The sequence below is a fragment of the Silurus meridionalis genome, chromosome 20 (genome assembly GCF_014805685.1).
Source record: "Silurus meridionalis isolate SWU-2019-XX chromosome 20, ASM1480568v1, whole genome shotgun sequence".
Taxonomy (NCBI): Eukaryota; Metazoa; Chordata; class Actinopteri; order Siluriformes; family Siluridae; genus Silurus; species Silurus meridionalis.
In genome coordinates, this window is record NC_060903.1 from 4708865 (window position 1) to 4730132 (window position 21268).

A 21268-nucleotide genomic window follows, 5' to 3' on the forward strand; every position below is an offset into this window, starting at 1 on the left:
AGACTTTTGCTTTTTTTTCTTATCGTTTTGTTTATTCAGAAGGGCTGATTAAAATAAAAAAATAAAAAATCAATACATTTAATTAAATATACCTAATTGGGGTTTTAGCATAGAATCAGAAAATACACAAACTGCAGTTTACCCGCATCTCCTGTATAGTAATAGCATGAAGACATTAAATAAACACTACCCATTTCAAATGTTTTTTTTCCCCATGATCTTCAAAAATGTTGGATGATGCTACTTTTAATTGCATGTGTGGTGCATTTGTGGTTACAATTGTACCATGGTTGCCGTGAACAGTTTTTGCATTCAAAAATCCATCAGTGAACAGTTGATAACCTCAACAATGCTTGAACTATAATAAATAAACAATATCTGTCACTCAGATGAGGATGGGTTCCCTTCTGAGTTTGTTTCCTTTTTTCAAGTTTCTTCCTAAAAACATACCAGGATATTTTTCCTTGCTACTGTCACCACTGGTTCTCTCATTAGGCATAAACTTTTAAGGGATAAACTTATATGGACCGATTTTTACATTTGAAATGTATTTTCATTATCTATTTTTTTTCTGAAAAGCTGCTTTTAGACAATTATTATTATTAAAAAGGCTATACAAATTAAATGTAATTGAATTGTGTACAAAGTAACCCTAACCCTAACCCTTTGCTTGAACCAGGAGACCCAAACCTGTTCCCACATAACAAAACCCCTGTGCACAAAGTAAACTCCATGAAGAGATGCTTCACATCTCTTTATGTTTGCAGTGGTAGATCTTATGTGGCTTGCTATAGTGTTTTGACCTTAACTTTATTCAAATTGTCTACTCTGCACAAACTTTTGCTGATATAATGTACATTGACATACAATCAAGATTTGTTGATTTAATAACAAAAGAACTGCTTTGAAACCCAATTCAAAAATTACTTTCAATTTTAAAATACATACAAAAAAAAAATCACATTACGCTGTTTTGTATGTATTTTAATACACAGATATAATTACCTCAAATTATGAACTTCACTCATCTGATAACATTGGTATAACTCAGGGCACATCTGTGCATAAAGTGTGTGTGTTTGTGTGTGAGAGAGAATGTGTGTGTGCTTTCGAGGGCGGAGCTTAATAAGATTAAGCACGCTCACTTTCCCCATTGCACTGCAAACCCCCCAATTAGACTCTGATGTTCAGGGGTGTTTAGTATTCACATCGTGAGCAGCCCTTCCGAGTGTACGCTTCACTTGAGTCACGGTGTGTGTATGTGTGTGTATGTGTGTCTGTGTGTCTTCCCCTCATCCCCAAGTTCCCCTCAATGGCAGCTGGGCCCTCTGATGCATGGCCTATCTTTGTACAGTCGTAATACTCATCATCATCTGGGACTCCCTCTGCCTCTGCGATACACACACACACACACACACACACACACACATGGCCACTTATGTCACTTATGTTCGTACATGAGCACCACAGTGGGAAAAATTCAAGGGTGGAGAAAAAAGCTGAGAACTTGAGCGCTCAATACACAGAGTAGAAGTTACTGTTGAGTTCAAACCGAGAAGTTAGCATGAGCACAGGACAGCGGTGTAGTAACCCAGACTTGACTCCAAGAAATCGATGGTGGAGAAAAATCAATGCTGAAGTCTGTACAAAGATTCTCCACGCACATGAAATATTAAAGTTATGGAATATGCTGTATGACTCTGTTTCTTTAAACTGTTTAAATCAGTGAGAGTGAGATCGCATATGAGAGATGATATTAGAGGATGCTTATTGCTGACATATTTGTATGTACTTATAAGTGATACTGCTGTATTTTTAAACTGCCACAAATGCAGTTTTAGTGTAGTTGCTGCTTGTGATGGGAAGATTGGACCATTTTACTGGCTGGGATCTGTGAAACTTTTTTAGCAAAATGAAAATGATTTTGTCCAGTTTGTTCAATCTGACAAAATATTTCATTTTTAAAAGCGAAATTCCACCAACACATATATTTCAGTAAACATTTTAATAATTATTTTCCACAGAAGTAAATAATGTTAATAAAGCCCAGGACAAATCCGAAAAAAAAAACCTAATGAGTCATTTACCAATCAACTAAACCATTTTTTCATTTTGTTTTGGCCGTGTATGTGAAACATCATTTGTTAGCGTGAAAACTGCAATAGCTTTGTCCAAGATGATAAATGATTAGTTCATCTCCCAAGTCTTCTGGTCCAAGTCAGTCATTTCTGTTTTCCTTTATAGACTCTATGCGGCTAATAATGTGTCAAAAGAATGAATGAGTTAGACCTGGATACTTGGAAGGTGAACTCATCATTCCTGTTTTCCGCACTGAGTCCATTATGGTTTTCTTGTTACATAAGAACGCCATTGCGCATGCGTGGCCAGCACAAACATGTACAAATCATGTTCTGAGAAAACTCATCAGTTCTGAGTCATATACTGTAAAAGATCAATTCAAAATGAACAAATCTTTTATGAACGACCCATGACTAAAAAATACTAACCAAAGACTTCGTTTGTGAACAATCTATTAGTAAGACAATGTCTTCACCACACATTAGGGATGGTAAGATTCACCAATTCACAACGGTGCATCGGCATAAAACTTAACAATGTGATGCATCGTGTGCATTGGATACAAGTTGGCATTTGTATAGTGATGCATAATTTTGAACATATTTGCATTTGTAAATAAATTTTATTTGTATCTAATTATTAGTAGATGCGCTATACTTTTATTATTTACAAAGTGACCAATAATTTGTGACCAATATTTTATATAAAGATTTCTTCTCGCTAATCTGTTTCTCAAGCATGTTCTCTCAGCACCCCTGCTTCTATGTAAATATGACGTATCAAAACAGAGACCGAGGCGTGTCCTGAGAGTCCCATAGAATACAGATTAACATGGCAGAGGTAGAGCTGCATCTTTCTGAAGACAGAACAGGAAAAGAACGTCTGTTTTATTTCATAATTTTTTGCACTATAAAGTTGTGTTTGTGAAAGGGTCATTTGTTAGAAGTCAGAAGGCACTTAAGTAAATTGATGATTTGCTGTCTGTCTGAGTCTAAGAAACAAAAGTGAACTGTCTGGACCATATTGAACTGAAGAGGATCATGTTTTTTCCATTGAATCTTATTGCACTGAATCACATTGTGTTGAATCAAATAAAAATCAGAACATATTTCACCCCTACATCATAATAGGTGTGAATCGTATCACATCACATCGGTAGCTTCTTCATATGTATCTTTAACGTATCGTATAACATAACATAGTATGTGTTCAAGGCAATATGACATACAACATACAACGTGATAAAATATAATGAAAAGTCTTTTTTTTCTTAAATCTGTGTCCTCCTAGTTCAACATAGTACATAGTACATAGAACATAGTTCAAGCGTACATGCTCACACATAATACAATAGAATACAGTACAAAATATACTAAATATATACTAAATATAGTGCTTACATATAGTTACAGGAAGATGCCTAATATTAGGTAAGCAAAAAGTCACTTGAGGTGAGATGTTATATGAAAATAATTGTCGTGGCTCAATGTGAAGCAGAGTTATTGTTACCAGCCTGAAGTTATTATTTTCTAATTATAGCACATTTTTGTTTTAAACAAAGTTTGACAGACTATGAGTAAAATGTCTGATGCTCTTTAGTTTCTGTGATTTTGCTATGGTTGCTATGGTGACACGGGCAACTTCCTGAGTACTAATCTGCACTCTGTAGTCCATCTTAGACTAGGCCTGCTTTTGGCTGGTTTTTTTTGCCTGCTTTTTTCCTTTTGTGTTGAAGCTGGAATGGCAAATGGGCAAAGATTTTGCACTTTTGCTCTCAAATCCGTTTTTCATCCATTTCCATTTTGCGAGAAATACTGCAAATATGCTGCAATAGGTGTGTGCATGTGTTTATACTAACCCAGGTTTGTGCGTGATGCTCATCATAACTGAAGTTTCTGTCGGGTTGCATCACCTTTCCTTCAGCAGGAATGAAGTATGAGCTCATCGCTTGGTTCTGTGGGAAACTCCACTTCTCCATCTCGGAAGTGGTGTGGACAGAATGGTGAGGGCTACATCAACCCCCTCACACCTTTGATTAAAAACCTTGTTTGAGCATGACAATGTGCTGAAAAGCTGGCAGCCTCGCACTGGTTAAGAGGCCAATTAATGCTTGTTTGATCCCTTTCATCTCCCTGGTCTCCATTTTCTCTCTCTAACAACATCTCGTCTCTCAGCCTGCTCTCCAAAGCATGATGTCATGACGTGCGTTTCAATGCACTCCTCGCTCGCAAATGCATCATCTACATATGTTATTGTAGAGAAATGTTTTGAACCGGGCCTGCTATATTATTCCAATGCCTGTCAGTCTCCAGGTGCAAATTTAATCAGCAGCATTTGTATTTACCACCCACTGTGAAGGACTGCTGTTTTTACATTTACGTTTGGAATACATTTCATGACCTTTGTGTAGTGTATCGGAAATATTTCGCTATTTTAGATGCTTTATTGTTTTGTCTGTGCATATGAACGTGTACATTTGTATTTTAACCTACACATCTGCATTTATTATTTCATCCCACACAAATAAACCATTGTGGTTGCATTGCATTGGCAAAGCAAATTCAAGAAACCTTTTTTGCTATACAGTAAAGACATTTAGGTGCGACAACAAAAGATGAATATGAGACAATGTATCGGATATTTATATTTTTATAAACATCTTACATACAGCACCATTTTTGTGAGTCCACCCATTTTTTAAGTAAAATCTAAGAGGCCATACAACAGGGGTTCAACTGGAATTCACAAATAAATACAAAGATAGGCTACAAAAGTTCTGGAACCAAGTTAAACCTCTGCCGATATGATGTAAAGGCCAATTTGTGGAGAAAGAAAATCTACTCATGATCCAAAGCTTATCGCTCATGAGTGGTGGAGGAAGCACCATGGATTAAACGTGCATGGCTGTTCTGGAGTGGATTTTTCATGATGGTGGCAACAGAATAAATTCTGAAGTGAAATTTTAGAGTACAAACCAGAGGACTGAAAATTGCTTCATTCCAGTTACCTGTTTGCCTACATTAAAGAATTTATTCTTAATGGGGAAATAATGGGCAGACTAATTACACACAAAAAAATGTGTTGGTAGAGTGGGATCAGAAAGAAAATCTGAACTATTAAAGAAACACTTTGGATTATAGACTATAAAACAAACGTGGGGGGAAAAAAGCAGATCTTCTTTTGATTGCTGCCAAAAGACATACAGTGATATAAAGGGTACATGGTACTATAACAATCTTTTCCTCCTAACAAAAATACACCAGGGTCATTGACTGAAGTGGCTGTTCATAATAAGTGGTGTAAATTATATCAATCAGATGACAGAGTCGCTAAACTTTTCTTTGACTAATTGGCCAGATGAAAATGATACACGTGGGAGAGAAATGAGCATCTCTCAAAAGCAGCCCAGAAATCCTTCGACTGAACAGCATCGGGTCCACCTACCCACGCTATTTCTTCATTGTTTGCATGTATGTGTCAGTACACCTGAGTAATGTTTTTTATTTCAGTTGACTGGATTAATTAAACACCATATGCAGTGCTCTGCTGGGGACACAGCATGTATCAAAAATGATTGACATCACACACCTCTCCGTTGTCTACCAAAGGACGAGAGAAATGAACTAACAATATAGCAGGCGTTTAAAGACATTTTAAATCCAATCTGAAATGAACAAATTAGCTAAATATTTATGTCAGTTGTCAGATTCTTTGCAAGATTTACTGTAGGAATTATATACATAATGTTAATCTGTATGCTAACAGACTTAATAGTGTCATCCTTTTCCGTCTCGAACATCCGACCCACAGCAGCTATCCAAACAGCAAATTGGACAATAGCACTAGATTGAAAGCGAGATTTGACAAAAGAATGCCAATCACAGAGCATTCAGAGACTGCACTGCCCGACTGGGCCCCTTGGAATGTGCAAACACGCCTTCCGTGTGACAAAAAATATATGAAGAAGTGATGGAAAGGATCACATAAAAGAAAAAAACTAAAATTTTTCAGAGTGTATGAATTTTTCACACACTATATGTGTGTTTGGACTATGATGTAGATACAAGACATTATGGGAAATTAGGGGGGAAAATGCACATTAGACCCACACGTGCACCATGTCAGTCTTGTTTAGAAAGCCAATGAATAGTCACAAAACAGAGCTTTATATTCGAGGAAAACAGATGGTGTAGACTCTAATGTTTCATGGGACATGTGGCATCATTAGTATGCAATAGTGGTGTGATTTATGGAGGAGTGCAACCGCCCAGACCGTGACGCTCTAAAAGAAAGCAAAGATGCAAGAATAGTCTGTAAATGTGCTCTGTTTTTCTCGCTAATATTAAACACAGTACGCATATCATACCACGTAATAAGATTAGAAAATTATTTCCAAGTTGCTACAATAAGAGCTGTAACACTGCTGCATAGTTTTTAACAAAAAGAAAAAAACTCTTTCCAAAAGCTATAAAGTGCAATTGTTTCCCCCAAAGTTTAATCATTACAAGTCCTTACTCAATTATTAACAAACAGCACTGTAACTTTATTCAAACACAATGTAGTACTACTCAAAAAGAAAAGAATTAAAGTACAAATTAATTTGATCTACATTGAAAGACTTCTTGAATAATTATGGTTTTATATGCCTACAATTGAAAACATTTTTGTAAGTATGTATCTGGTAACACGCTGGCTTGCTAACTAAGGGACCTATCAAGATTGGGTTTAAAAATGATAACATTTTATTAGATATAATTATCTAATAATTACCCATATTGTCTTTTTGTTAAATTACAATTTTTCAAGGTTAAAGCATCGTTGCATTTTTGTTTGTAACAGTGACCACAAATAATGTTGTGAAGCTTAATATACTCAGTGTTAATGTTATTTCCCATCTCTGCTTTTCTTTTTTTTTTTTTAGGAAAAAAAAAAAAAACAGTTTATTAGACTCTTAGATCTATTATCTAATATGTTGCTTATATCATCTGGCATTTTCAATTAATTATGAATCACATCATAAACCAGGATCTCCAATGACATCTAATAAAGTGGATTAATCAGTGAAGTAAATTAGGTGTCTTCAAACAAATTATACAGGACTGGAAATGTTTTTATTCATTTTATTAATTTGATCCATTCTACTTTTTAATGTGAGGACAAGAGCTGCTCCAAACTGATAATAGCACTTCTGAAGAGAACATGCACAAACACACAACACACACAAACACACACATATATGCAGCTTGCTTGTGCATCTGAATTCAGAAGAACTGTAAGGGCTGCATCAGTATTCTCAGGTTTAGATATCGGTCATGTTCAGTTCTCTGTCGCATTCTTATTTTCGCATGTATAGATATGCACTTGGCAGTATGTGTGTGTATGTGTGTCACCAGGCTGCTCAGTGCGATATGTGAACTATTGGAATTATTGTTTCCACACATTTGGAGTTTTCTGCCAGATCTGAGAGTTATTCAGTGTACATGGGAAAGGTTACACAACTAAACTCTTTCTTCGCTGAGTCTATACAGTCTGAACTGTATATACAAGCTAAAGACAGAGCCGGCAGAGCCGATCGCGGGCATCTGCAGGCTCATGTATATGGAGGGGGAGTTTGAATGCCCTCCAAGATTTTTCCGCTACTCTGTAACCTTCCATGAGCAACGGTTCAAAAAGACACAGTAGCAGGATTCATGTCTCTGAGGAAAACGCATGTGCACCAATTGGTAGGATGTGTGTGGGATTGGCAATGATGAAATTTTTGAGGAAAAAAAAAATTCACATTCACACGCATGGCTGCTCATCGGTGCTGAGTTTCAATGCAAACACACACCCACCAGCCAAACAAGCAAACCAGAAAATATGAAAAAAAAAGTGACAAGTACTAGAAACTGATAGACTACAAAGCTAGAGAGCTATATCTAGGATAAACCTACCTCCAGAAAATAACAGCCATGTCAATGTTCTCACCAATGGATAACCACATGATTGCGACGTTGTTTTGACACAGCAATTCTTTATTAATCTTTGCTCTGCTCTTAATATATTGAAAGCATTTGGCAGATGCCCTTATCCTGACCGACTGACATTTTATCTCATTCATACAACGGAGCAGCGATGGGGCCCAGGAGCCCAGGAACAGCGGCTTTGTGTGGATGGAATTTGAACTAATGATCTTCAGATCCAAAGTCCAATGCCTTAACCACTAAGCTACCACTTACAAATCATTCCAAACAGTTACACTCACTACATTCTCGATGGCCTTGCTAGTTAACTATTTTCTATTGATTTCTTATTCATCTGATGAGCGTTTATATTTTAAGTTAAAAGTTATATTCACTTAAAAAAATCGTTCATCAGGCCTGCTTATGATGTTGCTAAGGCTACTGTAATTCGTTTACTAACACTGAAATTGGAATTTTATGCGATAAACATGTAAACAGTCAAATGTCTGTTATATGTGCATGTTATGTATCTAACAGTAATATAAGTGCATAATGGTGGTAAATATGAAAGAAGGCTTGTAGGCTGTGAAAAATAGAGGTCCAAGTGCAGATGCCTGAGAGACACCCTGAGTAACCGGAGCGAAATAAATGCTTTGTGTTTGCTGATGATAATGAGATGTTGCCGGTTGCCAGTTGATGATAGAGCACAATCCTGTGTAAGCCAGAACATCAATATGTGATGTACACATGCAGGAATGTTGTGGAGTTAATACAGTGTGTAATCACTTGGTGTTGTGCAGATCCGATTTGTTCAGTGACAGGTGAAACAACTGTGCAGCAAATCCTCAATAAGTGCCTCAGTGAACAAGGATGACTCATTTGGTAAATATGTTTCGTGTCAATTACTCCAGCAAGAAAACAAGGAAACATGATGATATGACATGCACTCTTTTATTCTTCTCTCTCTCTCTGTCTCTCTATCTCTCTCTCTCTTTTCTATAGGTAAATATTATTAAAAATAGCTCTGAGGTGAATTTGGCTGGTTAAGCTGTCTGTGTCTGTTATAAAATCTAAGTTTTCAGTTCGTATCACGCTAATTATACATTTGTAATCAACCTATGGTGTTGCGTTTGTTGAACTTGTCATTTAGCAATTATTACAACACTGCAAATTGATTCATTCATCTATTTTATGAAGATCAGAGTTTGGGTCATTTATATCTAAGTTATTGATATCTAGGATTAAGCTCACCTTATACAATGTTTTGGAAAGAGAATATGCAAAACTTCACACACCAGTAACCTGCCATCAGGATGGAATTTGGGTGCGTCGCTCATCTGAGGTCTCTATAAGCATATACACAACTTTAACGAGGGTTTGAGTGAAAACAGAAATAGTAGCTAAAATAAAGGGCATAGTACCTTCATTATTCTCACTCTGAAACCTGAAACTTACTAAGTAAAAAGGTACTGTAAACGAATACATTAAGCACCCTCTCACTAACGATATACAATTATGAAGAAAAATACAATCCATACGGTAAATTTGCAGGACTTTTAACTCTTGTTTAGCATGAACTAAAACCACACAAACACCGACTATTTGGCAGATGTCCCCTATCCAGAGCAATTTACAATTATCTTAATTATACACTTAAGCAGTTAAGGGGTTAAGGGCCTTGCTCAAGGAAATAGTAAGTAAGGAGTAAAAGCTTAGGTGTTACTGGGATGTGAACTCACAATCTAAAAATCTTAAACACTGAGCCACCACTGCCTGTGGTAAGACCTCCAGCATTTAATGATCTAATAATGGGATGCTTGCCTTGTTTATTTTTTCTTCTTTTTCCTCTCCATTTTTGAGCTTCACTTTTCTGTTTATAACCCTAATACCTCTACCAGAGCAGAATATTAAGCTGCTGTGAACTAAACAACTTCAAATAAGTAAAACAATGTAATTGACTTCTATATCATTTCATGAAATTATCTGATTAAAAATATCATCTGCCTCCTCAAAGCTCCCAGATCTCTACAGCATTAGGAATACTTGAACATAAATCTGCAACGCATTAAACATAATAGAAACATTTTAAGCATAAAATCGATTATTTTGGCTTGCTTTGTTTACTTTGTCTAAAAGGCATAAGGAATGAGCTAAATGGTGTAATTTAGCTGTTGGATAGTGTTGTTAATCACACTTCAGCAGTTTGGAGTAAATAATCAGCTGCACAGTGGTGATCTTATCTTCTCTAAGTAAAGTGACAGTAACAATTTTCACTAAAGGAGGATATTTCTCGAGCTTAACAGAGCTTGATTTCTGTGTAATGCCTGTTCATAATTCATAATTGTATTGGTCACACCATACGCAGCAGGATGCAGTAAAATTAATGATGACCCTACATGACATTAAAATGCAATTTACATAAAACAGAAATAATTAGTATAAGAGAAGAAAAGGGGAAATATAAGAAATATAAAATATTGTTGATGAGGTGGGTTTGTGAGATTTGAGATAGTTAGGACAATGCCAATGTATGTAATGTATATTTATAAATATGAGAGTGATACAGGTATAAAAATATGATTTTTGGTGGTATGGATGTTGTGCAAACAAATTCAAGTTGTAGTCCAAGGTGTTGTCCTGGTCAAGGACATAAATGACCTGTGAAACTTAACACCTCCCCATTCTAGCTGTGTTTGCCTTCAGGGAGAGGAAATGCTTTCCTGCCCGTAATCGAAAAAATAATCTATTGTTTAGATTGCTGAAGTTCTTATCACTCACAATCTTCTAGCCTTTGTCCAGTACCTCTTGCTGCAGATAGACTGCAGGTCAGGGAGCACAGTGCAGGAGGCAAATTCAGCTGTTTGCACTATTCTCTGGAGAGCCGATCTATCCTGGTGTTGTCCCCCAAAATGGATAGGATGTCTCCCATCTCGTGTATTTAAATATTACTAATTTTCATTAGTGTGCTCACTGTTTTAACAGTGATGCTGTTAACTTGAGATGAAATACAATACAGTACTAAAATGTGGCACCACATACCTGCTCATCCCACAGAAAAGCAACGTTATCTTTGTAGCTTTCTGTCATGTGTCTAATATAAGAAATAGCTTATGAGTTCAGACACATTCTCACTGTGGTACGTTTTTAGTGGTATCATGTACTTGATTTAAAGATCATTACTTTTACACAGACACAAATTCACAAAATGTTGTTGAGTAAAAAGTAAGATATTTGACTTTGAAATGAAAGTAAAAGTCTCCTCCAATGGAAATACTTCCGCAAAGTACTGATATGTGAAAAAGGTACTTAAGTACAGTAACATTTACTTCTTTCTTGCACCATACAAAGTAACATCTAAACAGCATAAAAATCAGCTGTTTCTGAAATCCTAAGACCTGTCTGCCTGACACCAACATCCATGCCAAGGTCACATTTCCCCCATTCTAATGTTTAACTGCAGATTTTGATCTGTATCAGTGTGATTTTAATGACATTTTTATTGTACGCCTTCTACATGATGTACTGATTGGAAAATTGCACGATTGTGCCAATGTACAGTAATTCTCTGAGCTTCTGGATCAGCTTTGAGCTTTGGATTCTGTTAGCGTCTGTGAGGTGTGTAAGTCAATTTGCATAAGAGCATCTGCCAGAAGAAAAGAAATGTAAATGCAATGGTACAGATGGATTCAGCAGGAATGGAATCTTACACCCAACAAAATCATCCCTGCTCATTAAAACCCATTCTTCAAGAGAAGAATGCAGATGCAAAATAAAATACAACCTCATTCCATGACAAAGACAAAACACGACACACCTGCCGAGCGCTGTGAGGGCATAAATTATCCGCCCACTCATCACCAAGATGCTCAGGTAGCCTACTTTTGGATGTGGATTATGTTTTTCCAGAACATTTAAATCATTCCACATTATTGTGTTTTTGAATGGTTGAGTATAGTAGTCTATTGCTAAAATATTCACCTGACATCAACTTTATCTTTTTTATATGAGGTCTTTATTCAACTGCTTGTGGTTTGATAAAGCTCAGCCTCACAGTTCTTCTATTCTCAGCAGAGCAATGCTGACATCTGCAGGATCGTATCAGAAGCAAAAAATTTTTTTAAAGTTTTAAATTCCAGATTTATGCATAGTTCAGGATCTAAATCCATATTTAATAAATGTTTTAGTGTATTCATATTGGTTTTCAATGTATTTTCATGTTCAAATCACTTGATGTTGCAAGGAACAAATGGACAAAGAAATTTCTCTTTTCTTCTTCTTCTTCTTCTTCTTCTTCTTCTTCTTCTTCTTGTTCTTCTTCTTCCGGCTTCTCCCATTAGTGGTCATCACAGCGGATCATCCGTCTCCACACCCCCCTCTCCTCTACATCTGCCTCTTTCACACCAACTACCTGCATGTCTTCCTCCTTCCTGGCGGCTCCATCCTCTGCATTCTCCTACCGATGTACCCCAGGCCCCTTCTCTCCACATCTCAATCTCGCCTCCCTCACCTTGTCTCCAAAACATCCTACATGCGTAGTCCCTCTAATAAACTCATTTCTAATCCTGTTCATCGTCGTCACTCTTAACGAAAACCTCAACATCTTCAGCTCTGCTACCTCCAGCTCCACCTCCTGTCTTTTACTCAATGCCACTGTCTCTAATCCATACAACATCGCAGGTCTCACCACAGTCCTATAAACTTTCCCTTTCACTCTCACAGATACCCTTCTATCACAAATCATTCCTGCTATCACTCTTCTCCACCCACTCCACCCTGTCTGAACTCTTTTCTTCACTGTTCTAACACTCTCTCCATTACTTTGCACTGTTGACCCCAGGTACCTGAACTCCTCCACCTTCTCCACCTCTTCTCCCTGCTGCTGACTGTTGCTGACACATAAAATAGCACAAACAGTTTTAATTTAAATGTGGATTGTTTCATTGTTACTCCTAGAAACATTCGACAATTATAAATAGGGGTTCAAGCAATACTTGGACACTATAGTACACTCAATGTAATCACTCAATGTAATCACTCAATGTAATCCATAACGGTTCTTTGTAAACAATGACATGCTTTTCTAAAGACTCTTTCAGCAAATGGATATATATACACAAATATAGATATTGATATTTAGTTATGTTGATTAAATACAGTAATCAATTAAATTGACTTATTAAATTGATTAAATAAAATATAATCAATGGGGAAAAAAATTGAATAGTTTACATTTGCTAGGTAATAAGGGTGTGTGTGTGTGTGTGTGTGTGTGTGTGTGTGTGTGTGTGTGTGTGTGTGTGTGTGTGTGTGTGTTTGTTTTACATTTAATATATCTTTGGTTGCTGAGGGGGTATGTTTATTCAGGACAGTATGTTTAGGAAATTGTTAGAACTGTTAGAAATTAATAAAACAATTTGCTTCAATGGTTTAGGGCTGCAATTTCCATGAACAGTTCTACACTCAAGTGTGCATTAGTGAACAGCTGATAACCTTGAAATAATTGAAATAACTATTGAACGTCCTCATCCATACCATCTCAGGAGGTTTTTTCTTGCCACTGTCACTTTTGGCTCACATATTATATCAATTTTTTTATTTAAAAAAAATAAATTTGTAATCTATTTTTTCTGTGATGCTGCTTTGGTACAATTTCCATTTTTAAAAACAAAACTGATTTGAACTCAATTAAATGTTGATTTGCTACATACTTTTATATTTTTTAAGAAACTAATAGGCAAGACTGCATTTCAAGATTAATAGATTGGCACTGCAAAACGTTTATAAGCATTGTGGCCTTGTAGCTCTTTTATCCTCATCCTGGGTCTTGTGACTCTTCATACAGATTGTGTCATCGTGCCAGTTATTATGAACATTTTTTAAATATGATATTGTGTCAAAAATCGTACTCAATTAATCAGCCAGAAATATAACTGTGAAAAGTCAAAATGCCAAAATCTGTGCTCCTTTTAACTGTGCTAAGCCTACTCAAATAGTAAACGCAAATTTTGTTTCTATATTCATTTGCCTGAAACCACAGTTTATTCTTTGTTGGTTTGTTGCTCGCATGCAGGCTTGCGCTATATAGTTTGCTAATGAATAAATGAAGAGTAACATATCCTGTAAATAATAAATATTGGCCAATACCTAAAATGTGACTCGCTGCCTAGCCAGTTATGCTAGCTACTGGAATCACTGCTAGTCCAACCTGCACTAGCAAAGAAATCAGGATGACATTGTTATATCCAGTAAAGCTAAGGAAATCGGCTATCCTATGTAACATTAGAATGATTTCATGCCTTCTATTGAGGAATTATGCAAATTGAATACTTAAGGAATGTAAAGTACAATTATTCAAGATTTTTTCCCAGACTTAAGATTTCAACCATGCATTTTTATATGATTACATATAAATTAAGTAACAAATGTCATTGTTTTATTGTTTTACGGATCAATGATGTGTGTGTTTGTGTGTGTTTGTTCATAAATAGATTTTATGATCTCTGGTTGTGAAAAAGCTGCAAACTGAGACGGTATTTATATTTGAATAAGCGACCTGCTGAATAAAGGGGTCATTACATATTATTACCACTAGATGTCAGTATATTCTTCATTACATTTTGCTCATTCTTCTCATCCAACCTTCTGTCCATTTAAAATGCCTACCAAATCCACAAAAGCAAAAGGTGAGTGCAGAAGTTGTTCATTGGCACATACATTTAGTAAATACATTTAATGTAACGATATAAACAATAGATTAAACATGCAATTGCAGTTCTTTATTATCCAAGTAATGCCACATTATCACATTAGAATAAACTAATGTGACGGGTGTTTGTATCATTAGACTTTTACTTGAGCTTTTTATAACTTTATTTTTTCAAGAATTTCTAACTATATCTAAATTATTTTATGATCTTTTAATAAATGTTTCTGGCTTCAAGTCATTAAAATGTTTTATTATGGGAAAATCAATTGTTTGTTTGTTTTATTACAGAAGACTAATTTAATTTCGCATGTAATTGCTACTCATACGATGATTGATTATTTTCAAAATGTATTTTACGTTTTTGCACATGATTTTTTTATGTATTTTCACACTTTTCACACATGATTGTAACACTTTTTTTATTCTTTGATTTTGATGAGTATTTTAAGGCATTTATTTATTTTGACATGGAATGTATTTACACATTTAAAAAAATAATTAACAATTAATTTAACAATAAAAATAATAACTATTTCTTTTGTACATGTTTACATGTGTACAATGTTTCACAAACATTCATTGGATCATATTATCCACATAATCATTTTTTGTTACAGCTGTAAAGCATATAGAGTTGAAGAGTTTTACACCATGGCAAGAAGTCATGTGTCATTTATCATTAAATGCAGATAAATCTTAGTTGCAGTTGATGCAAATTTTATAGAAATTAAGTTGCATAAAAAATATTATGTTAACTCCTCTGCTTATACTGATTTCTCACTGGTACAGATTTGTAAGTACGAGTTCATGTTGATTTTACACAATTTATTTCTTGTTATGTAAATTAATCGCTGTTGGGGGGTTTTCTACTGGTAAAACTGCCAGGGTGCAGCGTCCAGCTTGGCTGTGTTGTAGCTCATCTCACCCGCCATCGCTCGTGGCTTTTCACCCAAATAAAAAAATGGGTCGGTTGAGGGGATGACTGTCTGGGCACCTCCCTAGGGAGAGACCCTAAGTCTGGTGCCTAAAGTACACACACACACACACACACACACACACACACACACACACACACACACACACACATATATATATCCCCATAGCAACACCCCAGGCTTCTGCAGGTTTTTGCTTGGCCTCTGAATTCATGCTCATAATAATTGTCTTTACTGCTTCTGTCTGAGCTTTCCCTCTTTCCCTCTTTCTCTCTCTCTCTCTCTCTCTCTCTCTCTCTCTCTCTCTCTCTCTGCTCTGTCTTTCCTTGTATCTCTCACTCTCTCTCTCTCACACACACACACACACACACACACACACACCCACACACACACACACACACACACACACATATATATATATATATATATATATATATGTAGTGCGCACACCTATTTATTGTGCTGATGCTGTGGTGTAATTTATACCTAAATTGTAATTGTTTCTTCATGTTTCTGGATTCTTTTTTTTTCTTAATCATTTTATATATTCAGTAGACAAAAACTTGTGTAGCCAATCAGTATGTGGTGGGAGGAAACTATTCTGTTCTAAACAATTTAACAGCCCTGTTTTTAGGCCTGGCTTACTTTTGAATGTATTAATTTTTCATGTGTTCTTCAAATATTTACTGTTCTGGAACCACAATATACTCATGTGAACAAATAGTCTGAATAACTTTGTATAGACTGAAACAGCAAGTGAAGTGGTAGATCAGCGGTTTAAGCTGTAATGAAGTTTTATTTAATCAAATAGAAATACAAGAAATAACACATAGTTAAAACATTTCTAACATAAAAAATAATTATAATTTTTAATATATAACAATGTATAATAATATATTTATATGAATATACATATAAATATAAAGGATTAAATCAATTCCCCAACAAAATAATAAAGCCATTGCCAATATTTCCTAAAACACACAATCCTTATTTTTTCTTTTGTTGCAAGACTGGATCAAATTCATTGCTTTTTTTTTATACAGTATCTAATTCACATTTTGTTTATATATATTTATAATGTTGGTCTAATGCAAATCCTAGCTCTAAAACTGACCTTCTCACAAAATTATGAAAATTTTCAGCAAAAAAACCTTCAGAATTCCTCTAGTACCTTCGCTCCTTATAGAGGTCATCCTGCACTTTAACCAAGAGTTTATCAATAAGCACAGGCCCTGACCCCACAGGTTCAAAGTTCATCAGACCCTCCCAAAGACTTTGTCCTTGCTGCCTAAAAGCTTTTCTTTGGCAGGGCTTTGCTTGGTCATTTCAATAATGAGACATGACTAAGCACTTTTTACCCACAACAAGCCTATAAAGACAACTTCATAAAGCTTCTCCTGGCTCGAACAACCCCTTGAGTGAAAGTGCTTTAAAGTCAGATCTGTTCTGCTTTACAGCCTTTAAGTGCTCGAACAGCAGGGACACGGATCAGGGACAATAAGACACTTGTAAGCTAAGTCATAAACACGCATTAGGCAAGTAATCTGACATTAAACACTGAAACAGTGAAACACTAAAAAGTTGATTTCTTGATGTATATTAATGTATATTAATTTGAAAAAGCTAGGGTAAAGAATGTACCTATGCTAGAACTGTAAATATACCAATCATTCCTAACATTAAAACCACTATGAGTTGAGTGATTAACACTGATTATCTTGTAACAGTGGCACATCTTAAGACATTATGCAGCAAGTAAATACTCCGTTCTAAAAGTTGATGTGTTAGAAGCAGGAAAAATTGGTGTGCACCAGTTTGTGCCTAATAAAAATGGTCCATGGAAAACAAATGGATTACTGGTGAGGGGGTCATGGTCACCCAAGGCTCAGTGACTCTTAGATGCAGCAAAGGCTACAGAATTTGGTATAGTCCAAAGAAGATCTACTGTAACACAAATTACTGGAAAAGTTACCAGAACAAAAAGCACAGCTTGCATTTGGACAGGGCTCACCTGCGTCGACTGCAAACAATGCTTTTAATGGGCATGTGAGCTGAAGATAACTGGTCCATGGAGCAATGGAAGTAAGTAACTGGTTGGAAGTAACTGGTCTGATGAATCATGTCTTCTTTTACATCATGTGGATGGATGAGTGCATGTGGCCCAACTTTGCTAAACAGAACAGATACCATGAAAGAAAGGAAGCCTGCAGAGGAAGTGTCATGCTCTGGGCAATGTTTGATAATTAATTTGACAATTATTATTATAGTTTAATTTATTAATAATAGACACATCTAAGATGAAAAATGTATGTGTAAAAGTTTAATTGAGTGAAATTATATTATAATTATATATATACAGTTCTATTCATTTATGACTATTTATTTTTTATTTACTTTATGACTTTATTTATTTTTCATTCAGAATTTTTTTTTTCCGCATTTGTGTGTGATTTCAAATGATATCTTGGACTCACTCTGTCAATAGTTTTAAGATTTTTTACTATTTGTTTCAGCGTTTAAATGCTGCCATTTTGCCCCAAGAACGCCAGACATAGAAACAGCGTGGATGTCTTTTTCCTAAATTTTCCCATACATTGTTCAGCTAATTAAACATACATTCAGTGAAAGGTAGTAAGGTCACGGAGCCAGACACCATTTGGAGAGGGATCAGGCTAGAGGAAAAAAAAAGAGGAAGGGGGGTCTGAACATGCCAATTATAGTCTGGCTAGACAAGAGCTCTGACATATGCGTGTAATGTCTCTTTCCCACCATTGAACGAGACTTGAACTAGACTTAAGCAAGGATTACCCAAAGTTCTATAAATCACAGAATACCCATGATATCAGGCAGTGTGCTGCATCAACTATTAAGACTTGACTTATTTTCTTCTATATATTTGTTATTACATGAAGATTTCCCAAGGACACAGTAACTGTATAATATCAATCAGCATTTAATACACTGCTCTATAATAACCAACACTCATTAATAGCACTTATTATTTTTTTATTTAATCTGGTCAATTTCCCTCTGTCTCTCTCACACACACACACACACATGTTCCTCACACACACTCTAATGGCCAGACATGTCTGGGAAACACCCACAGTGTGTGCCAGTCATCTGTCTGAGGTGTGCATGTTCATTCTTTATCGCACATTTTAATACATGCAAATGAACTTGAAAGTGTGTGAAGATTCCCCACCCCCACTCACACACATACATACACACACACACACAAATAAAAATTTTACATCCTTCACACACACCAGCAATATATACGAGGGGCTGGAGAAACGCAAATCCAGACATTCTCACGCACAAACTGAGACTATGGCTGCGATTCTAGTCTTGGCATAATTAGCCAAATAATGTTCACTGGTGTAATTTAAAATCAGCCCTGGGAATAGTATTAGACGTTTCTTTAAATCAAATCTGCTTTTATTGTCTATCTATCTATCTATCTATCTATCTATCTATCTATCTATCTATCTATCTATCTATCTATCTATCTATCTATCTATCTATCTATCTATCTATCTAATGATTGACTTCCACAAACCAGGTTGCTTGAGTTAAATTGTAGTACAAATGCTATGAAGGACAAATAGGTTTAAACCTCAGAACTCATCTCATGGATTTTTTTTTACTTTATATCTCAACTTCATGGTTTTTTTTTTTCTCAAACTTTTCTTTCAAAGGCCATTTGTATTATTTTAATTCAAAATCGTTTGCATGCATCTGGTTATATTGTCTTATCTACTTTCAAAATGTAGTGTTGTGTAATGTGTCTGTGAATAATCACATAGTGTCTACGGTATTTCATCACATATGTTTTTCACACAAAAATAAACAATAGACCAACATAGATCAAGACTACAAAAGTCCCAATCTCTAAATCCCAAATCTCTTTAGATTTAAAATTGAATGACCCTCACACCAAATCTTCACCTTATAAATAGACTGTGAGTGGGATTACAATCCATTTTATACAAATACAAAACATAATAATGATAAGAATAAGTGATGGTATACATCACAGAAGATTTTAATGTGAAAGATGATGACAAATGAATCTATATATAAACGCTCGTCTTTTATTCTTTCCTGCACTACTTCATTTTGCAATACTAGTAGCATGGTACATTTAAATTTCACTAATGGCTAACTCAGATTGTATAAACACACACACACACACACACACACACACACACACACACACACACACACACACATTTCTCTCTCTCTTTTAGAGGAAGAAATATTGATAAAATGCTATGTGCAATGTAGATGTTTTAAGCATAACTGTAGTTTCACATATAATATTAAAATTGTATTTGAATTAACCTTGAAATTACACTCAAAAGACACTGTGTATAAAAACACCCATGGTGAATTATGGATATGCTTTTCTACATTCGTAAAACTATTAATTATATTGTAAAGAATAAATCATATAGTAATGAATACAAATAACAGTTACATTATTTGTGAAGGAACTGATAAATTTAACTTCATACAAAAAGCAAACAAACAAAAACACACTACAGTCAATGCAAACTAGGTTGGATTTGCAAACATTTCTGCAAAAAAAAAAATATATATATATATATATATATATTTTTTTAATTTATTAAGAAATTGTGATTTCATAATTTATTTTATTTAAAAATAAAAATTTGTTTGGGAAGCGTATAGGTTTATTAAAAAAAAAAAAATTATGTTTCAATGAGAAGAGTCTCGCGCTGAATGGGGGCCGCCGCTCTGGGGCGTGTTCGGGGCGCGAGCTTGAACTTGACCGTCGGGCTTTGCGTACGCGTGGGAACGGAGGCACAGATACCCCCAAAACACACACACACACACACACACACACACACACACACACACACACACACACACCACCCGCCACTATTCACACGCGCCACTTCGGGTCGCCGCTCATTTGCATAAACTCCCGCCTCCGTTCAGTTAAAAAGCGGGAGAGAAGGGAAACTTTCTCTTTTTCTCCCCAAAGACCCAAAGATCTCTTCCAACACCCATCTCCTCAGTGTAAGTTGATTTAACTCATTTTCTTACCGCTGAGATTTGCTATAAAACCTTTTAAAAACATTTGTAAAATGCATTTGCATTTGGTTTGTCTTAGACAAACCAAATGCAACTTTTGAAAACATATTTTTAAAAAATTGCAAAAGTTTACATTTAAACTTCCTCTTAATCTCACTTTTTTACATGCAATTTAAAATCCTTTTTTTTTTAAACCGAAAGTGTATTTTTTTTTGCATATTCATGTGCTATTGGAATCATTTTCAGTGCATCTGTGAATTACTATTACTTGCATGCTTGTATTTTTCTTCCCATGCTGTGTATGATATTTCAATTAATTTTTCAAGTCGAAACACTTGATTTCATGCTTTCATTGTTTCTATAGATTTGTGCATAATTTCTACACAAAACCAATGTAAAGTAATTCCTCATTATCATGTCAGTGTGTTGGCTGTGAAGCTGGGCATTAGGAAGCTCGTGCACGTGACAGGCTTGCTGAGCAACGCGTCACGTGATGTTTAAATAATCGGTCTTTATACATATATCATGGTACAAACAGG

At 35.5% G+C, this 21268-nt stretch overlaps 1 long non-coding RNA gene across 1 annotated transcript in view; it reads left to right on the top strand.

Annotated features, from left to right (window-relative positions):
* The first annotated feature begins 20600 nt into the window (after nucleotides 1–20600).
* LOC124403353 overlaps nucleotides 20601–21268 on the top strand; it is a 33644-nt gene continuing 32976 nt past the window's right edge. Inside the window, exon 1 of the long non-coding RNA XR_006928888.1 lies at nucleotides 20601–20714. This is a non-coding gene — a long non-coding RNA (uncharacterized LOC124403353). The remainder of the gene's footprint in view (nucleotides 20715–21268) is intronic.